The following is a 6,291-nucleotide window of genomic DNA, read 5'->3' as shown; positions in this document are numbered from 1 at the left end:
GGAAAGAGAGGGTGAGGAAGAGCAGGCAGTGCTGGGAGAGGCAAACAAACAAGCTGTTAATCCATAGTAAAAAAAGGAGTCACACAAACTAACCTAGGTAATGAGCTAAGGATCGACAGCCCTGGTTAAACCATACTTAGTACAATCCAGTCTGTGGATGATTTCTTGTTCTGCAATTTCCCATTCAAACCTATTTGAAAAAGTTTTCTGTCTAAGAACTGCTGCCTTCTCATCATCCATGGAGTGTCCAGGGAGGTTAAAATGCTCTGCCACAGACTTGCATGCCTTTCTGCAGCTGATAGGTCAGAGTAGGTGATGACATATATAACATTGGAAGAGTTGCAAGTGAATGACCCTTGGATGTTGTAATCTGTGTTATTCGGTCTTGTGATTATGTGGTCTGTATTGCTGCTGGGGCACAGGAGGCATCTTGACCCATTACAAGGCCTGGTGCCTGGGTGAGATTGGGAGTTAAGTAGCCTAGTACTTGAGAGACATTTGAGGATGGGGGTGGCTGCCTGTAAGCTAAGACAGGTTTGGCCCCCTATAACTGCCTTGCATCAGTCATCCTTTTTCAGGAGATCCAAGCATGCCAGCATTGGGCCCAATGCCCTGCTGCCCCATGCACCAGGATCAGGATCTGAGGCCCCATGCTCAGATCCTCATATGGAGGCATCACAGGGTATGTGATGCCTCCATACAGGGAGGCATCACATACCCTGTATGTATATCACCCTGTATGGCTGATCTAGTACAAAGGGCCACAACCTGCAGGGTTCCCCATGGACCCATGAGGAGCAAGATCTGAAGCAAGATCTGGCCCACAGGCCAGGGGGTGAGCACCTCTGATCTAAAATGTTCAAGCTGTACTCTGTTGGTGACAGCCAAAGGGACTCTGTCATCCTTGTCCTGGGATTGGTATAGTAGAAAACCATCTCTAAGACGTGTATCCATGTCTGTCTTGTCAGACCTTTAACTAACCTGAACATTCATTGTGCAGTTCATTTAATCTTCACCTGCCTTAAAATCTAGCCATGTTATATATGGTCAAATCTAAACCATTGTCAAACAGAATGTACTTCCTGCAAGTCACAAATTTTAAAGTAAGGAGGTGCTGGTGAAACCTTCTGCATCATCTCCTCTCAGTCCACATGAGAACTTTCCTCGTGTGCATGTCTAGGAAAAGGCTGAGAGAAGAGGCAAAGACCTCAGCAGGTCTTCAAGGTTGCCAAATCTGGGATCCACTCTGGCTGGAAGCAAGTTCTGGAGACTAGGATGCTTTCCGGGCACATCTATCTGCAACCCCCTACCTATTAAGGCAAGACTTGGGGATGTGTGGTCAAGTGCTTTAGGGCAGGGGTCAGCACCCTATGTGCAAAGAACTGGATCCAGGCCATGGAGCCACTTGATCCAGTCTGTGGATGTGGGGCTTCAGCAGCACCCAAAAGTAGAGGCAGCAGTTGCTTTCCTTTGCTGCTGTGGGGAAAAGTGCCAGTTGCAGGTGCTCGCCCCATGCCACCATGGGATAAAAAGGTGGCAGCAGCTGAGTACTAGTGACTGCCCACGTCTGAACTGGACCACTCTGGCGTGAAGCCTAAGAGGGTTGCCAATGGCTGCTAGCCTAGCTGAGAAATGACTCAGGAAGCCAAGCTGGAAAAGGTCTTTAGCCATACAGAACCACAGGGTCCTAGGACATTTATTCTTCTATCCGCAGACAGGGCCGGACACAGGCATGGGCAAACCTGGTGGCTGCCTGGGACCCAGACAGAAAGGCGGCCTGAAAATGGTAATTTTTTTCCCATTTTCCAGTTGTTATTATCATTACCTCTGGTGAAGGGGGGCCCAATACTAAAAGTTTGCCGAGGGCCACCAGGAGTCTAGCTACGGTGCTGTCCACAAAGTAGGAAAAGCATTGTGTAAATGGCAGCAGTTGCAGACAGAATTGGCAAACCCTTTGCATGACGCCAGCAGAGAATATTGCTTACTGGTTAGATGCTAGGGAGTTAGGATTTGGATTTCAAGCTTCCACTCATGGGGGGCAAAGGCAGTTCGGTCTATTCCCAATTGCTTGCTGTGTATATGAGCAAGTAATGTAACTGCTTGAAGCCTCAAACTACCCACCTGCAAAATGGGATTAAAAGAAGTTCCCTATAGCTCAGAATATTTTGGAGGTTTTAGCAATTGGTGTAAAAACCTTTGAGATCTTTGCTTGGAGGTCCCCTCTGGAAAAATTACACTATTACCACTCACGTTTCCCCTCTTTTTTAGCAGCAAGAGAATCTCGGAGGAACCAAAGGCAGGTAAGTTTTAAGTAAAGAAAGAGAATCATAGAATCATAGAAAAGTAAGATTGGAAAGGACCTCAGCAGGCCATAGAGTCCAACCCCCTGCTCAAAGTAGGACCATCCCCAACTAGATCATTCCAGCCAAGGCTCTGTCTAGCCAGGTCTTAAAAACCTCCAAGGATGGAGTGTCCACAACCTGTCTGGGTAACCTGTTCCAGTGCTTTGCTACCCTCCTCATGAGAAAGATTTTTCTAATATCTCTCCTAAACTTCCCTTGCTGCAACTTGAAACCATTGCTCCTTGTTCTGTCATCTGCCACTGATGAAAACAGCCCAGCTGCATGCTTTTTGCAACCCCAAAAAGTAGTAGTTTGAAGTAGTAGTTGAAGGCTGCTATTAAATCCCCCTTCAGTCTTCTCTTCCCCAGACTAAATAAGCCCAGTTCCCTCGGACACTCCGCAGAAGTCATATGCCCCAGTCCCCAAACCATTTTTGTTGCCTTCTGCTGGACTCTCTCCAATTTGTCCACATCCTTTCTGTAGCGGGGGGCCCAAAACTGAACACAGCACTCCAGATGTGACCTCACCAGTGCTGAATAGAGAGGAAGAATCACTTCCCTTGATCTGTTGGCAATCCTCCTACTAATGCAGCCCAGTATGCTGTTAGCCTTCTTCACACACTCTTGGCTCATATTCAGCTTCTTATTCATTGTAATCCCCAAGTCCTTTTCTGCAAAGCTGTTGCTTAGCCAATCAGTCCTCAAACTGTACTAGTACATAGGATTTTTTCGTCCTAAGTGCAGGACTTTGCACTTGTCCTTACTGAGCCTCGTGAGATTTTTTTTTCGTCCAATCCTCCAAATTGTCTAGGTCTCTGAATCCTAGCCCTACTCTCCAGCATATCTACTACTTCTCCCAGCTTGGTGTCATCTGCAAATTTGCTGAGGGTGCACTCCATCCCATCTTCTAGGCCGTTGATGAAGATATTGAACAAAACCAGCTCCGGGACCAACCCCTGGAGCACTCCACTTGATACCAGCTGCCAACTAGACACTGAGCCATTGACTATGACCCCCTGAGACTGATCATCCATCCAGTTTTATAACCACCTTACAGTCCATTCATCTAACCTGTACCTCCTAGCTGCCTTGCAAGAATGTTGTAGGAGACCATGTCAAAAACCTTGCTAAAGACAAGGTATATCATGGCCACTGCTCTCCATTCATCCAAATAATAAATGGCATGGAAAGCAAGCCATATGAGAACAGTTGAGAGAAATAAGTGTGTGCAGCTCATAGAAAAGATAATCAAGACAGGACATGATAGCAGTCTTCAAATATTTGAAGGGTTTCCATAAAGAGGGAGAAAAGGTTTTCTCCTTTGCTGCAGAGGGTAGGACACATAGCCATGACTGGAAATCGTATCCAATTAGGTTTAAATTAGATATCAGGAAAATCACCTTCATGGTTTGAACAGTGAGGCAGTGGAATAGACTGCTTAGGGCAGTTGTGGAAGCTCCATCATTGGAGAGGTTAGATAAGCGTTGGTCAGGGATGACTTAGGAGTAGCAATGCCTAGAGTGTGCTGTGAAAAGCAACAGTCGCAAGCTCAGGAGACCCCTGACATGCTTGATGATTATGAAAAGGGCAGTGTAGTGCAGAAAAGGTGGAAACTGAAGAGACCAGTGCTCAGCAGTGAGTGAAGGAAGCAGAGCTACACAATTGACTGAGTTATAAAACAAAATTAAAGAACAGAGACACGTTTATTAGAGGGGCAGGATGACAGAAAGGGGCATGGGCAACTGGTGCCACCTTAGTCAGATGCGACCAGTCAGCAACTGGGGAGGGGGTCCTCCCGCAGCTGATCGCGCCGACTGGAAAGCAGCCCTGGTGCTCCCGGAAGTGGCCATGGCGCTTCATCCAGCACTCAGCTCCCTGGCTGTTACTCATGGGGGGACACCAGCACCTCCTCCTGCCCCCCCTACCCATCGCCTAAGCAGGGAGCGTGGCCTGTTAGGGGGTGCACCAGTGCTCTCAGGGCATGCACATGCACCCCTTACGCATCACCACTGGAAAGGGGAGCTCTAGCTCTCTAGTTAGGGTGTGCAATGCATGGTGTTGTGTTTGTAGTCCTCAAGTACATGCTTCTGGGCGTTGCTGGGACGGAGGAGGATTTTTTTTTCCTTTCCTGTTGTTATGGTTGTCAAATTTATTTTTTTTCACCTTCTTCAGAAGTACTGGTATTGGCTGCATCCAAGGCTGGAGATTTTGACTACCGTGTGCCAACGCTCTGTTTAGCACTTAAATAACCCTGGCTAAAAGGTCTTGCTTCTCCACTCAGGATCAGACAGATTGCTACATTTTGTGTCAGGAAGGAATTTTATCCTACAGTCAGATTGGCATAGTCTGTGGGGAGGTTGCTTTCTTCTGTAGTGGCGCAGTGTGGTCCTCTTCCTTGGATCTCTTAACAACCTCCTGTCCTTGCAATAGGACATTGACAGTGCCTTCGTCCCCTACTGTACCTGTGGCAAGGTCAGGGGGTGGGGGGAGGGGGTGGGGACTTGATGTTTTGGGGCATTGTGCCTGGTGGTGGTGCTTGCAGTTCTGGGAATGGTTAGGCAAACACCTGCTTAGGATGGCTTAGATAGGGATGATCCTGCCTTGAACATAGGGTTGGATTAGATAACCTCCTGAGGCCCCTTCCAGCTCTCCTATTCAACAGTTGTATGATTTCCTTCGCTTCCCATTGGCGTGGTTGTATTTCTTTTGGGAAAGTGAACTCAACCAAACAAAATCTCATTGCTCATGCTGAAGCCTCATCTATTGCTTTTATAAAGAGAAACCAGTTATATTTTGATGCTATGTCTTTATCTATCATCTACAGGCCACTCACCGACTGGGCAAAACATTCAAATATTTCCTTACTACAATCACTCCTCTAGCCAGGAGTGGAGTTTTTCTGCACAGCATGCCTCGATGACTAACTCCTAGAAAGCCATACAGCCCCGATTGTGCAGTGAAGACCGTCTTACTGAGAATATGCAAAGTAACAAATGCCTTTAATTTCATGTTTCATTCCATGAGACTCCACGAGGCCCAGGAAGCACAAACTTCCTATGGCTCGGCATTTTCCTTCTCATCTTCCGCTGTTATTTTAGCCATCCTTTTTTTTTGTGTAGCAGATTCAGGGTTACACAGTGAAACTGTGTTTGAGATTAGTGAATGCTGCAAATCAGAGCCAACTCCCACTAGTCCTGCACGGAGTCAAAATTAGGGAAAGGCTGCCATCTAGAGGGCAAGCACGAGACGGCCTTTGGTCTATTCTGGACCTTGTTTAATTGGAGTGTGTATTACAGACGAGTTAATCTGACATGGACAGAATTAGACCAAAGGAAGATGGGATCTGCTGACAGAGTCCTTCAGGAATAATCATTTTCTTATCTAAACTGTGCAAACCAAAATAGCTAGACAACTTAATTAAGATGAGTAGATCAATAGCTTTTGCATTGAGTGGAGGCCACAACTTGGTAAAGAATGTATGCTTTGGACAAGTCACTATGAGGTCAGCATAATCAGGATTGCGATTATGGCCTAAGGTCATAATCCTATGACACTGTTCCAGAAACTGGCTGACCAGGCAGAACCTGGCTTGTAGTGGGAAACTTCACAGTCCTTGTGCTTCACTTTACACACAAGGCAGGAAAGACTTACGGGGCAGGTCCCCATGTGTAGGGGCATGAGGTTTGGTCTGTGGCACCACAAACCACTTTGTGGCACCACAAACTGCACACAGGGAATGTGAAACTGTGCAGCACGCTGCAAATTTGCAGCGCAGTGGCAAAATTTGCTACCAGGAAATCCCGGTAGCAATAAAAAAACCCTGAGGAAAAAAGCAGCACAGAGTACACATCTGTAGCATGTACTGGAACAAATGGAGACTGGCCGTTCAGAGCAATGCACTAGCTGCTGCCCAGGCTCCGTGTGTCGGACCTGCACCCCTGCTGCACCAG

The sequence above is a fragment of the Alligator sinensis genome, unplaced genomic scaffold (genome assembly GCF_000455745.1).
Source record: "Alligator sinensis unplaced genomic scaffold, ASM45574v1 scaffold307_1, whole genome shotgun sequence".
Lineage (NCBI taxonomy): Eukaryota > Metazoa > Chordata > Crocodylia > Alligatoridae > Alligator > Alligator sinensis.
The sequence above is the reverse complement of the archived record's forward strand: the minus strand, read 5'-3'. Positions refer to the sequence as shown.